This window comes from Protopterus annectens, chromosome 3.part1 (assembly GCF_019279795.1).
Source record: "Protopterus annectens isolate FY-2018-M chromosome 3.part1, PAN1.0, whole genome shotgun sequence".
NCBI classification, from domain to species: domain Eukaryota; kingdom Metazoa; phylum Chordata; order Ceratodontiformes; family Protopteridae; genus Protopterus; species Protopterus annectens.
Window position 1 is genome coordinate 265,310,030 of NC_056732.1, and position 22,913 is coordinate 265,332,942.

Below are 22,913 nucleotides of genomic sequence, written 5' to 3' on the forward strand. Positions count from 1 at the left end.
CTTTGAAGACTAATGGTCATATTAATAGTTCTGCAATTCAGGTTGATGATATGGTTGCTAGCTTATTATTCTGTTATGAAAATATGATATTATAATATATGGGGAAATTTAATAAAGCCCACCTGGTCTTTTTTACTACATTGTGCCTCACTGCTTACATAAAAGTAAGCAGGTTTTAGATTCGGTAAACACTGCTGGGTGGCATGCAGGCACATGCCAACACAGGAAGTTCAGTGGCATGCAAATCATCTCATAAGCAGGTGAATCTCATGCAATTGAGACAGGTAGAGTGATCCAGCAAGCAGATAGGCAGCTCTGCAGACGCCATGTCAGTGTCTGTAGTGTACACTGAAAAAAAATCTATGCACAGGAATGAAGACAGACAAAAGAGACTGTAAAAATGTAGATGTAAGAAATGGCATATTTGTACAGCGTACCTCCGTGTGCAAACATGATTTACAGAAAAAATGTTTTAAAAAAATGATGTGATAGAAATGTATTAGAGGATCCCGGGTGGTGTATCTGAAATTGGTGATATTGCTAATGTGATAGGGCTTTCAAGAGTGTAGTTTTCAGGCTGTAAGCATGGATCCCTATGCAAATGAGGTGGAGTTACTGAATAGCATAAAGGAGTAATCGTGTCTACATATCCCCTCCGTGTAGGCAGAGAACTATGTTGGTGTTTACAGAGAAGGTAGCTGATATCAAGGGAAGGTGTGTCCAATAACTTCTAAGCTTATTTCAGCTTAGCTGCTCCTGTTTGCATGGCATGCCATCATGCTGAGCATGTCCTTTCAGGGGAGTGTATGCACTAACTTCTAAGCTTTGTTTAGTTAAGGGGCATGTGTTTCACTGTGTTTGCGTGGTACGCTACCGTGCTAACTATGTCCTTTCAGGGGGGGTCTATACACTAATTGCAAAGCTTTATTTACCTATGGTGTATGTGTTTGCATGGAGTGCTACAGTGCTAAGTGTATCTAAAAGCAAATGACATATTAATTAGTTATGACCCCTGTTTAACTTAAACTAGGGCAATTAAATTATGCTAATGATATACTAGGCAGGTGCAATGCACCACAGGTAGCCAATCACAGAGTCAGCACCTACAGAAGAGCACTATAAAGTATGCATACACCCTACAATCTGATTTTTCCCCAATATTCTGCACTACTGAAGTACAGACTTGGTGATTTTAACTGAGATAATGCTAGGGGTTGCTGCAGGTCTGCTACATCTGTATGTGCTAGATGCTAAAATCAGTGCTGCTGCTGCTGACAATAGGCCTAGACAGAAAAGGAGAAGAGTTGTCAGGCCCATGGTAACCTTCCAGGAGCTACATGAGCTGGAGATTGTGGAGTGCTACAGGGTGGACAGGGACATACTACAAGAACTCACTAAGCTCTGCCGCCCTCAACCCAGACCTGGAGCCAACAGAGGGGAACCCATCCCAGTGAAAACAAATGTATGTGTAGTGCTTAAGATACTAGCTACAGGTATCCTCCAAAGACCAACTGGGGACATTATGGGGCTTTCACAGGCATCAGCATCCAGGGTACTCCACACCAGTTCCTGGATGCCATGCTACCACATGCCAGTGAGCACATTTCTTTTCCCATCACCCCTGAGGTGAAGGCCAGCAATATGCAACAATTCTACCATGTAGTACACTACCCTGAGGTACTGGGTGCCATAGATTGCAGTCATGCACATCAAGTCACCACACGGTGAATAGGGTAAAATCTACATCAACCACAAGGGGTACCACTCCATGAACTGCCAGGTCACATGCAAAGCCCAGGGCATTATCATGAATGTGTTTGCTGGCAGCCATGGCAGTTATCACAACTCCCATATCTGACATGCATCACAGCTGTACCAGATGTTTGCTGGGGTGACATCCCACACAGCCATTTACTGGGGAATGCTGGCTACACACTGGAACCGTGGATGATGACACCCATCAGAAATAAATACACTCCCACAGAAGAACACCATAATAAGGCACACACACAAACTAGGGACATCATAGAGCATGTGTTTGGGTTTCTGTAATCATGGTTCTGGTGCCTCAATATATCTGGTGAAGCCCTGCAGTACACTACAGCCACATGTGAACAGATATTCACAGTACACACCATGCTACACAATATGATCCTGTGGAAACAGTTGGAACAAGATCATCAAAGGGAAGGGATACACAGCCACCCACCAGTACCTAGGTCACCACAGCCACACTCACAGGAGGACTCAGTGGAGGAACCCCCTGATGATATCCCTGGAGGCAGACATAGGCATGCCCAATATGCCCTGGCTTTAGGTAAGAAACAATGCATAGCACATTCAGTGTCAACATAGGACCCTAGGGACTGACACCTTACTCCTACTCACATACATACTGTAAAACTGTTGATGCCAGGCAACCCACACAACCTGTCCCTATCCATGTATTGGCTGTGTACTGCTTCCATCACATAGAGTCAGCTCTGAACTACAGTTCTGTCCACTGCTGCATTCGCAAGGTAAGTGTCTAACCTACACACTACTTGTCAGGATTAATATGATATGGTGTCATATGTATGGATCTGTTGCATTTATGCAAGGAAATATAGTGGGCTATTTGGACAGCTGTAACATCCATGTGAGACTACAAATACTCAGTCCAATAGTACGGTCCCCCTAATGACCATTAGCCCTCATGGTTGGAATATTCACTACATCAGTCAAGGGAGATATTAAACAGTGGGGTCACATGATACATGGACTACTGTCTATACCAGCAGATCATGTGCTGTTGTTCCCCCAACACAGCTGTATTCCCATATAACTGCTGTAACAGTAAGTCAGCAATGGTATATCAGCAGACCAGGCAACCTCAGGGCTATAACATAGTACTCTAACCCACACTGTATGTACCACGTAAAGTAGAAATAACAATGTACATATTTATGCTGTTGAATTTGTGATGAATGACTCATCTTTGTCTGGCAGCCTGTGTGGTTCAGTGGATTAGGAAAGTTAGCATGGGTAATGGTGTTTATGGTTCTTATCTGGAAGTATTCACATCTTTAGCACGTGAGGTATTATTATGTCAGTGTTTTCACATACTGTCATTCTGTGTGTGTTGTAACATTATGAACCTCAGTCACACATTAAGTACAGCAGACAGCTGGGGAATGCCGTGGACATTCTGAGTGAAGTACAGTACTGCAGAACAGGGACAGATGTCAATGTTGGTAATATACCTCTCAACCTCTTAGTGCAAGAAATCCTGACAAAGCCTGATAAAATGGGAGGACAATGACCCACAAATAGGGGCATATTTTAAATACTGCTTTCATAAACTTAAGAAGTTGATAGAATAACAGGGTTTGAAGTTAGAAACTCAAATGTATGTCATTATTTAGCAATTTCAGCTCTCAGTTCATCCAAGTGATTTGCCAGAAAACAGCACATTTTATGAGAAACAGACTAAAATTATGAGCTAAAACTCTGGACATTCTGCAAAACTCTAGACAGTTGAGAGGTATGGGTAACACACAAAATCCCAGACTCAAGTACAGGTAGGTGAGGCCTGGAGTCACTTTATAAGTACTTACAGTCCCAGTGGGCATGCCCAAACAGTTAAAATGAGTGCAATTCTGTTGCCCCATCATCAGAATGACCTGCTATCTATAGCCATGTCTATACATACAGACATATATGTATACAAATCCATCTGTCACTATCTTTCTCTCATAGACATAGTATATCTATTGCTATGTAGTGGCTAATAGATATATACTGATATCTATTTATATATATATATATATATATATATATATATATATATATACAGCTATATATATATATATATATATATATATATATATATATATATATACAGCTATATATATATATCACAATGATACATAGACTCTCCCTATATATCTACATAAAACATATGCATATCACACACACAAACACACACACACACACACACACGCACACACACACACACACACACACACACACACACACACACACACACACACACACAGAGCTTCATTTATATATACATCCCTGTTAGTTACATAAATATGTGTATAGGTGTCTGTATTATCCTACATACCCTAATAATGGTGAGTACATCTGCACTATCACACATCCATACTATTGCTCAAAGGCTCCAAACTAAGGGTGTAATAGTACATAATCCACTTACCTACAGAACTCTGTGCCTACTGGATGTCACCATGTAGAGAGATGCAGATGAGCAGGTGGTGTAATGTATAATGTTGTGAATGCATGCATGGACAGGGCACATTGTTCCTGCCCACAGGTTTGCCTATCTAACTGCAAGCAGCCACATGTGGCCATACTGGCAACAGTACACACATAACTAGGATAATAACAGTTATCCCACTGTTAGGATACCAGATGCAGGTGACAGTACAAAGCAATTTCACTCTGCAGGCCACAGATGCTGTTCAGCACAAGCCTAGCTTGTGTAATCCACAAGTATTGTGCCTACGATCACATATACAACAGACCCAACCTGTGGCGAGTGTGATAAGTACTGTGATAAATATCGTAAATAAGTCTAGCAAGGTAGGGGTTCTAATCTCCCTACAGGCTACTTGGTGTGCATCTGTGTGTGTGTGTGTGTGTGTGTGTGTGTGTGTGTGTGTGTGTGTGTGTGTGTGTGTGTGTGTGTGTGTGTACCCCTGCGAAGCATCTGCCATGCCCTCATGGTCTATCCAACTAAATTGGTTATGCACTTTTTGGCCCTGTAACTTGCTGCTGGCTTTCAAACTGCCCTCTTCTACAAGGCCTGATGATGTCATCCACCTTAAGACTACCAGCTGACAGTATAGTATCAGACTTAAGCTGTGGTTCATGCAATAAATACTGGTGTCTATAGTGTGTACGACTAGATAGGTAGGGCTGCTAATCTCACTCTGTGCTATGTGGTGCATGTGTATGTCCAGATGGCATAAATATGATCATCTTGATAACTTTGAAATAGGTAGGGTTTTGCAACATTTTATTTGTAGCGTGTAATTTGGCCCCCCAAAGGAGTGATCACAAGATCTGCTGATATCATCAAGCAAAATATGTCCTGAAATGATAATACTAGCAGACATGAGGTGTGTTGCAGGCATCATGTACTGTGATCTGTAGCGTGTACCACTACAGTGGTAAGTTTTCTCATCTACATACAGCCAACTTGCACTATGCGTGGGCCTTGGCATGTCCTGTATGCAGTGACTGGAAGTGGTGCTAGCCTCAATGTAGCCATGTTTGTGTGTGAGCATGTTAGAGCATTTTCCTGTTAAGGAACTAGCATAATGGCTATACAGCCCCTCACAATCATAGACATCTTTATACCGATAGTTACAGGATCAGCACATATTGCCGCAGTCCACGAAGGACACATTCAGATGCCCTGTGTTGAGATGATGGACACCCAGCCAATCATACAGATGGCATGTGTTGAGGTGCACTGAGGTGCTCTGTGTGCCATTAGGCAGAGTTCTGTTTCACGGGTGTGCTTAAGTCTGCTAGACAAATCTCTCCCACAAGCATGTAGTACTAACACCACATACAAGGTTAATGTCCTTACAGTGCATTATCCATTTACTATGGCTCCTAACAATAGGCAGCATATGCAACCAAGCAGGGTCACACATTGCCCTGTATGCAAGGCAGAGATCATCTCTGAGTAGTCTATATGCCAGAGGTGACAATGGCACTCATTGCAGATGATCTCCGTTGAACACATAGTGAAGACGTGAAGTGTCTTTGTGAGGGACCATACTGTTGTGTGCAATTACCATTATTCCTTGGAAAGGTACACCACCAAATGGCCATTGCACTCAGATATTGGCATGCTGTGGGAAGAGTACTTGGAGGTTATGAGTATGTCACTTACAGGTGACTGTGGTCTCAGCTATGCAATATGATTCCTGCCATACCACTGTAGAGACATGGTGATCTGAGGCACTTTAGGCATAAACCTGTGTAGCCAGGTCTGTGTGCCCAGTTCATTCACTCCTGAGTATGTAGATCACATGTTGCAACTGATGTGCTACTTACCAAGATACATAGATCTAACTGATGGAAATTATACTACACACACACACACACACACACACACACACACACATATATATATATATATATATATATATATATATATATATATATTTTTTTTTTTTGCATGGAGGTTATGGCCATTAGTATGTCAACAAGCATGCATTCACAATACCCTCTTGCAGGATAGTGACATACCACAGAGACTCTATGAGTGTTGACAATTTGCAGGTATCAGCCAACATTGTTGGCCACAGTCAGTCAGTAGTCATGGGTATTGTGGTTGAATGGATTCCAAGCAGTAGAGGACCCAGTATTGTGCCCTGTTGAGCACTGCTGCTTACAGATCAGCTTTTGGAAGTGGATATCCCTATGTTGTGTATATGTGCCAGCGATGGAACACTTAGTGACCCCTACAATGACAGTATCATGGATGCCTAAGTGGGTGCTTTATAAATGTTACCTGAGTGGGGGATATAGTCAGATAGCTTGGCTCAATCTATGGGGTTGTATGCCCTGATGGACCCTCACCCAGGTCTTTGATGACTGCCTCAGAAACATCCACCATGTGTAACAGTAATGCTCCCCTTATCACACATCCAAACTGTGTACAGTCAACTGTTTGTAGAACACATATATGTATGATGATCATGTCCATGATGATTGCCCCTATAGGCATACAGATATGGATACTCGACAAAGAGGTGTGTAGTAATGTTGGTCGGTAGATGCACCACTTCTGTGTAAGGGTATAACAGTTACAGTTGTCCACTCAGCTGGTGTGCAGCTAGCAGTGTTGGTATGATTGCAAGGGTTTCCCAGTGGTGTTAGTAATCATTGTCAGATCACATGTGGGATGCAGCCTGGAATGTTAGCATGTGCAATAGATGCTGTGTATTTTCCATTGAGAGGCCAGTTACGAACTGCTCTGTAAATATGGAAGTTATGGGACAGGTTGTAGGAATGTCATTTGTCATATGTTGTGGGGACAAGGGATTGTAGTTGACACAGTCAGTGTGAGCTTACAGGTTAGGTATGAGTTCAGACCCATCACATATGGCATCATGATGCATGAGGTCACCAACAATCTGGGCCTATCCTTTGAGGTCGCACATGTAACTACACTGTTCGTTGTAGTTCTGCTTTGTGTGAGTGGCTACTTTTGTCACTTACTGTGTCTACACAACATCACAACAACACTATGTGCTTCTTTTAGCTGAGGAGTTAGTGCCTCCATGTTAGGGGGGCACCCTCACCCCAACTGTCACAGAGTACTGTCCACCTGTTACTGTAGAGCCTGCTAATGGCAGTTGTCCACCAGTCAGGTTTTCTGAGCCATGATGAGCCTGTGTCCCTCCTGTTATGTACAGCCAAGTTCATGCAGTTGTAATGCTGCTGACATAATGCATGGGTGTAGAGTTCTGCCTACTTGCCTGTCCCATCTGAAGGGGGAGGTGCAGTTGCGCTATGTCAACCATCCCGCAGGAGGTAATAAATGGCTGTCTTGACATATATGTATGTATTGTCTGCAAAGTTGGGGGGGTGCATGCCAGTAGTTCTAAGTAGAATGATCTATGGCCAGATCCCACCAGGGAGGACCTCACATTGGGGGGCTGTACTGGCCACCCATACTGGTAAACATATTATGCAATACGTTAGTTCCTCATGGGGGATGTTACTACACTACTGCAGGGCATTGTAGGTAGGGACCTGGACCATCCTTTGGGCAAGTGAGCTGCAGCACGACTAAGCAACACAGTGTGCACATATTACACTTCCCTAACATGTTTTGCATGACTCTCTTCTTACAACATGCTAGAAGTAACTGCAATACTTACTTGCACATAGGACAACTAGCATGTAGTGCCAAGTGGTACCCCCAGATCTCTGAGTCATGTCACCTGAAATGCCATGATAGGAGTTAGCATGCATATGAGCACTGACACTGTTGTACACCTACTGACACTGGGCCAAACATTGTTACTTTTGCTCAAGGCCAGATCATGCCTATTGACTGTAACTGGCAGAGCCCATTGACTGTTACACTATACATTGGATGTCAGACATGTGTCTCACTCCACCAACCATGTCCTGACAAGGTGTATGACAATATTAGGCAAAAAGGCCTTGGTGGAAACTGTGTATGTCATGTACAGAGAGTTATGTCAGCTGGAGGATAGGCAAGTGTCTGACAGTCAAACTCAGGGGAGATAGCATTGGGAGACTTACGCTGTAGTGACGCCAGTCACCAGTGGAGATCACCATCCTCCATTATTGACATACCACATCTACCTATTCCCTCTCTGCAGTCACAGTTACTGTCAGTGACATCAAACTGAGTACATTAGTAGGTGACTGCATACTAGGAGCTGTCACAGAATCCCACACAGGACCAACAGTTATCCAGGATAGCCTAAGACACAGTTGGCTGTTCTCTGACCCACAGAGAATGACTAACTGCCAACAACTGCATAATACTATCCTGTGGGAAATCAACCACTCCTGAAAAATATTGCAGTGTCTACACACCGTGTCTACACACCCCACACAGTTGAACCATTACAGATGGAGTTATGGACACAGAGAGTAATGTAGCCTATGACTCTCACTGGTCGGTAAGATGCGGTGATGCATTTACTGTTGTACAACCTATACCGACAGGTTTGGGATGTAAATCCCATACTGTCACTGCCATACTGAATGTGGCAGTCATCACAGCTATCATTGTGTGCAATGTCACCCTTGCTATGTCACTACACAGGCATATTGTACAACTGTACCTGTCACACAGATTCCATGGTACACCAGTACACAGTGTAGATAACATGTCCTGTGGAGTCTGTGTCAAGACAGTACATGTGTAGTCTGCCTCCTAAATGCTTTGGAAGGGATGTGTATGGTTCCATTCAGGGAGGTGTCGGATCTCACTGAGTATCTGCCATGTATCCATGACAGTACTAACACATGTCTCACCTGTTCTACATGCCTACAACATCACTGTGGTATACATTGTACATGGTGGAGAGACAGGTTTGTAACACAGACAGTTCACCCTACATGCAACATGCCCTCCATGCATGTGAAGTCCACATTTGCTGTGACACAGCATGTGCAGGTTACAAAATGGGATGCAGAACACAACAATCACCTGGTGCTGGACAACTGTCTGTACTGAATACAGGATATTTGTAGATGGGTCATCTCCCTCACCACAGCCTGTAGATGCGTGAGTTCCCAAAACCCTGGTGACAGTTATCAAGGGTAACAGACTTGTTCTCAGATTAGGGATGCATGAGAACGCAGAATGCAGCCATTGTCCTTGTTAGCCTGTTATACGCATATGAACCTATGGAGCCATGCACTTACAGTGCTGTACCTTCCTGAAGACATATTTCTGCTGTACTGACATGCCTTCTGGTGCTACTTTATTGACACTGTGTATCCATAGGTTATCCCAACAGACTCCTGAAACAGAAACAGAAACAGGTCCATGATACACATGTCATTGTGTAACTATACAGCCATTAAAACATCATACAATATAATGTACGCAAAAGTATGTGGCGTAATCCTGACAAATGCCAGTACACAGAATCTGTCATTAAATACTACAAGTAGCATCACAAAAGAACATTGCATTACACAAGTACAAGTTAACTAATATAGTCACCCTGTGCATCAGTCACATAGCTTCATTTCCTTGCATCGATGGCAAGGATGACAGGGATGTGGCACAGGTATCATCACTTGCACAGGGTGTTGTGTGTGGGTGCATGAGGCCTAGCTGACCCAAATGGTTGACAGCATGTGTGTGAGTCAGGAAGGCAGGAAGGTAAGATGGACCATGGAAAGGTGCCATGTGTGTCTGTAGGTGACCTGCATTTGACAGTGGTGTGTGAGGATGTGCTTGTACACTGTCAAGCTCAGTGCTAGCCCTAAATGTGTGTATGTTGGCCAGCTTTGAACCATACATGGTAGAGTTGACAGTTCACCATCTTTAACCCCAAAGAAGGGAACTGGCTGTGCCAGGAGCTGCACTGGCACCTCTATGCCCAAAGTCAGAAGCTGTGCTAGTACCTGACGGTGACAGCTATCTGCTGGGACAGTGTCCCCCATGGGAACACATGGGAACACCCAGGACCATGAGCCCATAGCCTGCCACTTCATGATGTGGACAGCACACTCCCCTCTGTAGCACTGGATATACTGCCACTATGAGAGTGTGATTGTGCATTGCCACGTGGACTCTCAGCAAATAGGGTTGCTGATCTACATCCAAGAGTCTGACATTCAACTCCACCCACATGTTCCAGCACAGAAAATGTGCGGTCAGAGACAGACACTTTCTCAGCTAACCTTCTGTCTAGTGCATCAATGAACCAATCCAGGGTGTTCCCAGTTCAGTGGAGGCAGTCACGGATGTCAGACTGTGCTGCATCCATAACCCTAAGCATACATCTGGTGTTCTATTCAGAATGTGCCTGTGCCTCCATGATGGCCCAAAACATGTGCCAAGTGACCCATGATGTGACTGCTACATGCACCCCTGTCAATCTGCCTGTGTGGGACCTTGCCAGCTCTCTGGCTATGGCTAGAGTCTACACTCACTGGAGCCATAGTTACCACACTTTCTTGTTCAGTATTCCCACCCTCTGACTGTCCAAGATCTGTGGCCTCCAGGAACTGGGTATATGTGGACATACTGACTGTGTGTGGTGACAATAGAGGCAGAAGAGGAATGTCTACCTCTGGGACACATTCAGTCCCTGATACCCCCACCTGTGCCTCACTGTGGCTACCATCACCAGAATTCAAAGAGACACTGACATCAGGTTATGTAGGGGACAGACACCAACCCCCCCAGTCACCTATGATAATAAATAAAAATGTGGTACATTAATACCTGCACTATTGTGTATGAATAATCCACCAGTACTCATAATAACAAAGACCCACAACTGGATTAGCGGTAAACATTTTCTTTCTCCTCTTTAATCCAAAGAAGACTTCCTCAGAACAAAATACACATTCAACTCAAAACCGCTATAACAATCATTTCAAGTAAATCAAGTAAAACTTGACCAGTAAAATTACCTTTTAATTAATCAGTATTAAACTATACGGGATAAAACAACACATGAAACCCCAGTACACATATCTTAACATGTACTGTATATTGACATACACTTTTCACTGCCTAATTTATTTTCCTTTCAACCCTTTGTTTTTTAAAAGGCATTTTAGAGTACTTGCCTCATTTAAACCAGAAGGCTTACCTGCTCTTAAGTGTCATTGCCAAAATGTTTCTTTTTGTTCAACTACAGGCCTGTGATTTCCCCCTCTAAGAGCCTTAGGTACCTGTTCCAGAATGGAAAATAAAAACATTCTACTCTGTTTACACACAAAATTATGTTTAAATAAGGTATTATTCTGACCCTTAACTTAATAGAATATAAATATTCCTTAACAAAACAGTGTCATGCTTACCAGGAGAGGACCATGGCCATGGCCAATACCTGATGGACCTGTAAAAAGTTGAGGGTGTGGCAGTGTCAGTACTAATGCATGTTACAGTACAATAAGGTAATATATCCCACATTTACAGTAGCTACTGTGTTACTTGTTGTATTGGTCACATTCTGAGTATGAAAGTACAACTGGGGTTAAATCCTCCCCCCAAAGAACAAAGACCTGACACCCACATAAAAGTATCTACAGCTTGACACACTGACTGCTACAGTATTACAGTGATGAGTCTACCTGCACACTCCTCTCCTGTGGAAACTGTGGCACCCACCTCCATGATGTATGGTGTGATGGATGCCTGGGAGCTGTGATGTGTGCCTAGTTTCACCAGGAATTCCTCAATGGCTGAGAGTGTTGGTTCCACTGCAGACGATCCACCAGTGACAGCATAATCCCTGACTACATCTGCTGCCCTTCATCATGCAGCATTGATCATGTCCATTGCATGGTGTCAAACCTGCTCATATGACCTGCCCTGATGACCATTCACATCACGGGCAAGTTCTGCCCACAACGCAGCCCACTGTTCCCTGTTTTGCCTCCCCCTGGACAGTAGGATGTGATGATGTTGCCTTAGTCCTTCCAGTATAATTTCATTTTCCACATGGGAGAAGGGTGCATGGCATCTAGGGTACATGATTCCTGAAAGACAACAAAAGGGGAACCCATTACAGGATCACATATGTGGAAGTACACATGTAGAGATATAACAAGGACAAAGTGGCTGGCACTATCCACTGCTTGCTCACACATGCCATACTGCACAGTGTGCAAATATACTACATGTGTGGATACAACCGAGATAATAGCAATAGTCAGGTATTCCTATGTATGCTATGACAGATACTGCTGCATGAACATACACTCAACACAAGAGTCTACTGTGGTGTGCCCTCTACCGGCAACCTTGCGATAATATTTCATGAGAACCATGTCACATAAATAGCAGTGTGCTATTACAACCACTATAAAGGGACAATCCAATGAGGCCAGTATGCCCCAATGACAAAAAGACAATCCACCCTTGATGCATTGTACATCCTGTGTAGGTGTAAGACAGCAGGAGATCAATGACATGTCTTCACAGGCCTAAGACAGACTTAAAGCTGTAATCGCCATTTCCCTTAAGTCTATTCACCCATTTGCATTCTGCTGTACACAAAATCAGTTACATACCTGAGAGAGTCCAGAACTCCTCTGTTGATGTGTGGTCATAATAAAGTTTTCACAAAGGTATGCTCTGGATGAGGAAAGTCTCATACATAATGGTTCACCATAGCCATCTGCTTGACTTTTAAACATGATTCTCATCAGCAGGTGATTGCTTCGAAACCAGTAAGGGGGTCTGAAATTCTAATTGCAGCCAACACAGCTGATTTGCAATATCATCAGTCAATGACATGCAACCACTGTACAATATATAAGGCTTTCATGTAGATTAGGGCCCCTTTCTGATATGTTGTGCTGGACATTACTGGGGTGAGGAGACTACATCGTCACAGATGATAGATGTGTAGCAGAAACCTTTACACAGAGATGTGAGTGCTACAGGGTGCAGCTGTTGCTGCTGCTGCAGGTAATAGACCTAAGAAGAGAGTGTGAATACTTTGGAGGACAACAAGCTGTTAAAGTAACTGAGGGAACTGTGTCAGCCTTGTTGTAAAAGCAGAGCTAGAGTGAGGCTACCCTTTCCACTCCAATTAAGGCATGTGTTTAAGGTAGGTATGTTAGGCAACAGTATCACTAACAGAGTACTAGGCAACATGTTTGGTGTGTTCTTGAGTAAGATGGGGTATAAATAAATATAAGAATATGTCCATCATTTAGGCAACTGCTTGGCCATGTGTTACAGTCTGGTAGTAATTTGCAGCATGTATGAGGGCATGCCTTGTTACAAGCAGGGACTTCCAATGTGTATGTTAGCTGTGATAATCTACACAGTGGCTTTGGAAGGATTGTGTGGTGCACTCTGATATTAGTGGCCCTCATTTGCAGTACCTGCATTGACATTCTCTGTGAATGCATATTAATGCATGATGTGACACTTTATGTACATAAAGTTTTGCTATAGGATATGTGAGGTGTGTTCCTACCTGCAGGCCTATGACTTCTATCAATGAAAAGCAGACATGTCATTTGAAATGCATTGTGTGGATGAAGAGTGCATGACTCAATCATTAATTGCTGCCTTCACAATACTGTAAATGCACTTCTTACACACCACTGGATTTGAACCCAGGACTGTGTGTGGCAAAGTGTACTGTTTGCAAGGCAATTAGCTACTGATTCAATGCTAATAGCAGGTGCATTTGCAAGATATAGGTGCAGACATACAGGCTGTGACATACATTTCCTACATCCGTCAGTATGTGCATAGCTTTATATGGATGGATATCTGCACCAGGATCCCAGTTGAACATGTATTTTGCCATTAATGAGTTAGCAGGTGTCTTTCTACATGTTGATGCTGAAGAGCACATTTGCCTGCTATCACAGGTCTCACTTACATCCATTATTATGTCTTTAGCTTTCTAGTGGTGTACTATTGCACCAGAGTCCAAAGTACACCCCTATTTTTTCCATTACTTTTTAATCAAGTTTTTGTGTTGTGGTGCATCTCACAGCTCCACTGAAATACACTTAATGACTGTAACTGGCAATTACTATGTTTTGTTTAAACCACCTGTTTTGGTTAAGAGGTGTGTGGCCTGGCAGGTTGATGCAGTGGTCTGCAGATGCAATGGTCTCGGATTCGAAACCAGGGACAAGTGTTTATTTTATAAGTGTGTATTACAAGTTTAAAAACACATATAGTCAATATAGCTCTATTTAATTGAGCTTAGGGAAGCTGTGTAACATGGTGCATCTTGCAGCAACACACTAAAAAATATAAAGCAAAGAAAAATGGGGAGATAGGAAAGTGGTGAGGTGGGGTGCAAGCAGGGGGAAAAACATAGTGAAAGGCAGGTAGGGATGTGCAGGAAGGGTGTAGGAAAGGCCTATAACTATACATTTCTTGTGCAGCAATAACTGTGCACCTTGACAGAATTTGTACATGACTTTGAACTCTCAATCCCAGAGAGAGGAGTAAGAACAGCATAACTGTGTTGTCAAGCCATTTGGACCAAATTAAGTGCGTCCAGTGAACACATTTGCAGAACGGAGAGCTATGTATGGGACAATTTTTTTTTTTTTTTTGGGATAGGTGCTCTTTTTTGTTAATGTGAGAGTGGAATGTTGGGGAATGGACATAGGTAATTGGGAGAGGTAAGTTGGGTAGGTGAGGATGCATTTGCAGATATACAAGACAGACAAGACAGCAGACAGAGGCAGTGTGTGACACATGAGGGCGGTGAACACTTTGGATAGGGAGGGCGTTGTGGAATGCAAGTCCCATGTGCCTCCACAAGGCAGCAGCATGACTGACATCTCCACCCATGGGACTGTTGGCACTACTCCTTCACTGTCTCAGGGGTGGCAGTGCTTGTGTGGAAGCTTGTATTTGACATGGTGCCTTCCTGCTTGAGAAAGGACGTGGATATATGTCAGGCAGAATGCAAATTTGGGACCAGATAGTTGCATTTTCATCTGGAGGACCCATGCAGGCAAATACACAGCAGTTACATGTTTCAGTCATGAAGCTTAAAACTCATTTTGTCTCACAGACCATTTGTTGCTTTATCTGAATGTTTGGCTGCTTCTGTTTCTTACTCACACATACTCACCGACCTTTTGTGTCAGCCTAGCCTTCCTGCCCCTCCTGCCACACGCACACACACACACATACACACACACACACACACACACACACACACACACACACACACACACACACACACACACACACACACACACACACACACACACACACAAAACAACCTGTGCAAGTGATAACTGTGCCATATCCCTGTTTTGTATCTTTTGGATTCAGGGATACGTAAGCTTTATATCTGATGCTCAGGGTACATAACTGACTTAGTGTATCTGTATTTGCAATATTGAATTGGTCATTGTAATTTGACTTATATTGGTCTTGGAAAGTTAGACAGTTGATGGCATCAACATATTTCTCTCTTTATTGTTAATGATCTTGTGAGGGCTGTGAAATCTGAAACTGAAATGTGCATCATTACTTTCTAACTTCTCTCTTTAATGATTTTCTAGTAAAATGTAGGGTACTAAACTGAGGGCATGCAGTGATCATCACTACTTTTTAGAGTTATGACTGAGTGAATCTTTGATGCCTGAGGCCTATTATAGCAATAACCCATGCCTGGGTGTGGGTAATGCTGGATTTATCCACGGTTGGCGTGGTTTGGTCATGATGGCGAAGCCCGAGTGGCCAAACAAAGCCAACCGTGGGTAAATCCAGCATTACCCACACCCAGAAGTGGGTTATTGCTATTATACAATGACATTATTTAAGAAAAAAATAATTACTTTTCTTAAATAATGGCATTGTATAATGCCTCCTTGCTGCCCTTCTGCAGCTGTCTGGTATTCTGCGGCAGTTCTGATGTACTGCGCATGCGTATGCCTACACAGTACATCAGAACTGTGGGCAAAAGCAATGGAGAAAGCAAGATCTCCGTTGCTTTTTACAAACTGTTTTCGCTATGTTAAATGGGTTTAACATAGATAGCTTTAAAAAGCAATGGAGAATCTCCGTTGCTTTTTTTAAAGCTGTCTTGGTATGTTAAACACATTTAACATAGCGAGACAGTTTTGAAAAAAAGCAACGGAGAAAGCAAGATCTCCGTTGCTTTTTATAAACTGTTTTGCTATGTTAAATGGGTTTAATATAGCGAGACAGCTTTAAAAAAAAGCAACGGAGACTCTCCATTGCTTTTTTTAAAGCTGTCTCGGTATGTTAAACCCATTTAACACAGCGAGACAGTTTTGAAAAAAGCAACAGAGAAAGCAAGATCTCCGTTGAATTTTACAAACTGTCTCGCTATGTTAAAGGGTTAAAGACCAATCAGTGTGCATGTTTTTGAATATTAATGGGAGGGAGTTGTATAATACTTAATAATCAACATGTATAAGTCAAATAAGTCTCTGCTGTCACATGTTAAGGTAATTTCTGTACAAATCTCCCCCCTCTTACTTGCTCACACTACCAAATAATATGCAAGGATATGCCACTCATTCATACTATTACACAATACACCACATGTTCAACACTTACCTTATAAATCCAGCAGTTGCAGTAGTTTTAGTTCAGGGCTGACTCTGTTTGATGCAAGCAATACACAGCTAATACATGAGTAGGTAAAAGTTGTGAAAGTTGCCTGGCATCAATGTTGCTATATAAATGTGCATAAGAAAAAGGGTTTAGGCCCCTAGATGGTGTGTGAGTCTGCTATGCATTGCATCTTAGCCAATGCGAGGGCATATTGAGTACACCTACACCCACAGCAGCAGTGCTTCCCTCTGACTCTTCACCTGTATGTAGCTGTTGTGACCTTGCCACTGGAGGTACGATGGGTGCCCCTTCCCTTGTTGAGCTGATAAAGCTGTTTTCTCAAGATGATGTTGTGTAACATGGCACATACTGTGAATATTTCAGTATATTTCCATGGATTATACTATGGGGCTCTCCCAGATGTATCTAGACACTGGTAGCATGACTTTAACAGCACAAACACAAGCCCTATGATATTTCTGGTTTGAGTGTGTGACTCATTATGGCGCTCTTCAGCAGGTGTGTGTGCATTTCTGATGGGTGTTATCAGCCATAATTCCAGTGCATAACCTATATCCGCCAGTAAATGACCCTGTGGGATATCCCCCATAGTGAACATCTGATACAGTTGAGAGGTGTGCCAGATATATGAGCTGAGGTAACTGCCTGAGTTGCCAGCACTCACATTCAGGATAATTACTTTGGCATTACACACAACTTGACAGTTAACAGAGCGGAAGCCCTTTCTATTAATATAGAGCCTTCCCTGTTCCCTGGGTGGTGCCTTAATTTCCACATGTGCAGTTTATGGCACCCAGTACTTCAGGGTAGTGTGCTACAGGGTAGAACTCCTGTATATTTCTGGCCCTATCCTCAGGAATACAGGGAAATATATGCGGTCTGTAGCATGTTGTAGCATATCATTCAGGAACTGATGGAGAATCACGGATGCTGATGCCTGTGACAACCCCAGTATATTCCCTTTTGGTCTCTAAAAGGTACCCATAGCTAAAATTTTAAGGGAAACACATACCTTTGTCTCCACTGGGATGGGTTCCCCTCAGTTTGCCCTGCTCTGAGTTAAGGGCGACAGAACTGTAGTATGTCTCTATCACCCTGTAGTGCTGTAAAATTTTCACATCATGAATATTTTGATAAGTTTCCTGGGGCCTAAAAACTCTTCTCCTTCTTGACCTTGGTTTATCAGCTGCAGCAGCAGCATAGCTTCAGCCTATTGCACATACACAGGAATTAAAGCAACAGCAGCCCCTAACACTGTTGCTGTGCAGACTCCTTTCTGTGACTGTATTCCAATTGGTTTTGGAACTTGCAGAGAAAGCTAGCACTGAGTCTACACAGTTGCTTTATAGCTTGCTGAATAGCTCTTCCATCTTGGATTGGTTGATTAGCATACAATTCAGCTGCTTATGCTGTAATTTGCATGGCACAGTGTTTACCTTGTTTGTGCAGCTATGCATGGCTATACACTCCATGTTGAATCCAAAACCATGCGGTAATGTGGAAGCATTGTGGCATTATCTTTGCATGGTGTAAACAGACCGTTTAGGCTTTATTGAATCTGGTCACCGGTGTTTTTTCATGTGTGGTGTTGTGCATGAACTGTGTTGGTTTCTTGCTTTGTGATGCTATTAGAGAAAGGAATGCATAATGTTGGGGTTACTGGCAGTAGTAGGATTGGGGTTAACACATATTACTAAGGTAGTGCAGGGTGACAAAGTGACCTTACCCACAGTTACTCATATGTACAGGCATCAACATGTATGCTGATACTTCTGTACATTAACATTTCCTATTACACACACACCCTCACATATATGTGTGTGTGTGTGTGTGTGTGTGTGTATGTATGTATGTATATGCAAACATATCTGGGGGTAACTGTGGTAAGAGTGCCACTACATTTGCTGATGGATGTTGTGCTCTAGTTCTGCTGATTACTCTGGTTGGTGGTATTCTTTAATGTTAATGTGTAAGTGTGCCATAACGTGAAATAATGACAATATTAGAATACATCACACCATTTTGGCAGAAAGTTTTTAAAGTACACTTTAATTTTTTGGATTTTTTCCTTTTAGGAATCCAAACTAATTATTGTTTCTTATAAGCTAAAATTAGACGTGAGATGAATAGCATGCTTCAGAAGTATATAGCGTATAATGCACGACTGTTCATTTAATTACAGGACTCTTGAATGAAAGGTGTAATTTACTCTGAATCCATCTATCCTATTTCATGTTTAGCATATTCATAATGGTAGAAAAATTAATCCTAGCATAACGATCTGTGGCAGAAGAATAAAAAAATGAAGTCGAAGTCTTTTCTAGTCATGTCAGGTATTATATTTTCATGATGACTTTTACTTTCAGAATATTAATGATTTACTATGAATTCAGCACTGATGTGATTGCTAAATGAAAGAAAAGAAAAAGAAAATTTTGAAGAACCATTTGATTAAAAGTGCATTCAAATTATTTTTTCTATTTATATGCTGAAAGTGATACGGCAAACTTGTACTGCATCATGTATTATATATCCCTAGTAGTAGTATATTTTCTTTTAAAACTGATTTTATAGTTTTCTATTTTTATTGGATAATTTTATTGGGATCAACATATTCTGCAATACAGTAACTTCATATTATAAAGAAGGTATGGCTTTGTTACTGGCTGTGAAATATAAAAAAAAAAATAGTTGAACGTATCTATTCCACCATGAATTTATTATAAACATACTTTGAAACAACACAAATAAATGAGATAAATCTGTTATGCAGTAGGTCAAAAAATGTCCTGCAGAAATTCCAGCAATATTAGGCTCCTTTTTACATGACAACATGTTATACAGCTGTGATAAAGTAACAAAATATTAATTAAAGATTAAGTGCATTAAATTACAGGGGCAAAAATATGAATGTCTGATCACTCTTATTTTTACATATTGGTTGAATTTCAGAAACAGCACAAATAGCATGGTTAGCGGTGCTAACTGGTTAAATAGTGTGGCCAACATAATATGCATGTGAACATATAATGTCATACAAATGAGCAACAGTATGGAAATGAGACCAAATACAACATGAAGGAAAACAACACGGTGATGTGATTCAGAAAAACTATAAAAATCGTCCAACAAGACGTCATGGACAGTAAGTCTGTAAATCATTATTTCTTAGAAACGAGAGAGATTGAAGATGCTAGAAGTCACATTTGTATTAGCCTGATAACATATATCAACAAGCTTCCTTGCAGCAGTATCCACAATTGTGTGCATCGTCATCTTCTGTGCTGTAAATAGCAGTTATATTACTGCTTAGCTCTTCTTTTCAAAATCATCAGTTAAGGTCCAGGGATAATCTTAAAGATATGCCCTCCCTTGTAAGGCTATGCCTTAAAACTTCTATAGGCAAAAGGGCATTTCACAAAATCAGCCCTTCCAAAAATAAAAAAAAAAAGCAAAAATGCAGACTTTCAAAGCAAGATTAATAGAAGATTGATTCAGTGAGGCAGCTTATACTTGCTGTTATGATGATAGATAATTGTTTCATCAATTGCCAGCATATATCATTTATCAAATGTCAATGTAATATCTGTTGCAGAGTGTAAATAATACACTTATTGAACATATTTTTATAATGTACTGTATATATATTTTCCTGTTTTCATAATGTACTTTCTAGCACTTCTTGTTTAAAGTACTTCAATTCTGTTTTTTTCTTTCTTTTTTTTTTAATCTAGATGTATTTCTGCATCTGCCTTACTGTCTAGGTTGTTGTTTAAAATGGTCAGCCATTCAGCCTACTTACCCATTTATCAAGCTGAAATAAATAAATGAATAAATAAATAAGAGTATGCCTAACCTACCATCCCTGCCATGACAGAGGCATAACTGAATGCTATCTTATGGACAGAGATACCATATGGGAGCTTGTACACAGGTACCATTCTCACATGGAATCCTGTGAGATACTTAGAATACTAATCTCAGAGTCAAGCTAGACATTTAATGGGTCTGGTCTTTACACCTGTATGTGTTACCTTCAGTTCTGATCATAGTCACCCCTCCATCAAAATTAATTCTGCAACTAATTCTTGCTTTTATACTGGTCTTTTCTCCACTTGTCTTACTTCCCTGAAAGACAGAAAAGCACTTTTATCATGTGCTTTTCAGGCCTCCTGGCATAGAGCCTTTCCTTGTTGCGAGATCTGCATTGTATGCAAGAGAATTACTCTTCTGCAATTTCAGCATGTTGCTTTCACTGAGCTAATTTTTTTAATTTTTTATTATGGAAGCTAAGAGAATCTGTGAGTTATAGTCACCTTCTGTTAAACTTCCTATCTTTTACACAGCTAGAGTAAAACAGACAATTTAACTAAACATCTGACTGGCTTCTTTGACTTAATATTAGTCTAAAGCATTTTGGGAAATTTCCAAAATTGACCGTTTTCTATTGAGCTAAAAATGAAATCTAATAACTTTGTTTAATTTCAGACAACAACTGCTAAACTGTACAAATGCACTATCATGTACTTTAACTGCCATTCCGATGTGATGTTATACTGAGGCCCCATCTGCCTGAGTTGGAGGTAGCTAAGGTCCATGTAAAAGATCCCATGGTATGTATCAGAAACAGTAGGAAAGCTCCTCAATGCCCTGGCCAAATTTTACCTAGTATTGTAAATACCAGCTTGGGTCTCCCCTGAAAAGAGACTACTAGCCTAGTTGGACTAACTTGGTCAATAACGGATAAATAAATAAATAAATACATAAAATATGGGATGTGGTGTAACAGGTTAGTTTAAGTTTTTCAGTTTAACATCAAATGGCTAACTACGTGATTTTCAGTCCTGAAGAATGGATTGGGTCTCTCAATGTTGTTTCCCATGTTGCACATAACAGCAAACAGTCAATTACTAAACTTATATAAGAGGCACAGCATTTAACGAAGTGCCATCATTTTATTGATTTCATGTTGTACTTCAAGAAGTCTGAGAACATGTGGAAGGGCATTCCAGAATATAGCTACAGAGTTTCAGTATATGGATGATCCTGATGGATTTTGGGCTTTAATGACGGAGAGAAGCAGTTTGTCTTTAAAGTGAAGAGCTTTGATGAGTGTATGGTCATCTGCATATTGTACAATAGTGGCATGGCTTTGATGAGTGTATGGTCATCTGCATATTGTACAACAATGGCATGGCTTTGATAAGTGTATGGTCATCTGCATATTGTACAATAGTGGCATGCTTGGAAGCAATGTGTAGATCACTGATACATATGTAAACAGGAGGGTTTCAAATATGAAAGCTTATGATGGTCCTACAGTAATTGGTATAAATGGTGAGTATGTTGGCTGCCATTTGACTGCTTTGAATCGATCTGTTAGGTAGATGTTAAGCCAGGAGAGGGAGGAGGGAGACAGAGCTCCAATGACTAGCGTTTTACTAATAGTTTATGGTGAGTAATGGTATTGAATGCTTGGGAGAGGTCTAGGAAGAAGCATGATACTTGACAGTAGCAAAATGAAGTAGGGCAGTAGAGGTGCTATGGTTGAGATGAAAACCATGTTGTGTGGGGGAGAGAAGAATGTTTATTGTTAGGTATTGAAGTAATTGGGAATGGATAGACTTTTCAAATATTTAGATAATGGTGACAGGATGGCAATTGGTCTGAAGCTGGAGTGGCCAACAGAGGGTCCTCCTTTTTGAAGAGGAAGTATTTATACCTTCTTCCAATTGGCTAGGACATAAGATTCTAGAATTGATCTGTTTATTAATATGGATATTGGATATGGCAGAGCTTCAGCTGCAATTTTTAAGAATTTAGGAGGAAGGTTTCCTGCAGCTGAGCTTGTTATTTTTAGTTTTAGGAGATACTTTCTTATGGTACATGTAGAGACAGGTTTGAGTGAAAAGTGATCTTCCATGGGATTTTGTTTTGGTTTGATAGTAGGGTTATCTTTAATAATTGAGACTACAGCTTGAAGGAAGTAGTTGTTAAAGTTAGTAGTATCTGTTAAAGAAGTGTCTTCTGGCGAGCGAGTGGGTTGTTGACTGGCTTGGATTTAGTAGATTTTAAGCAGGTGATCAGAATTTTTAATGATTATTTTGGT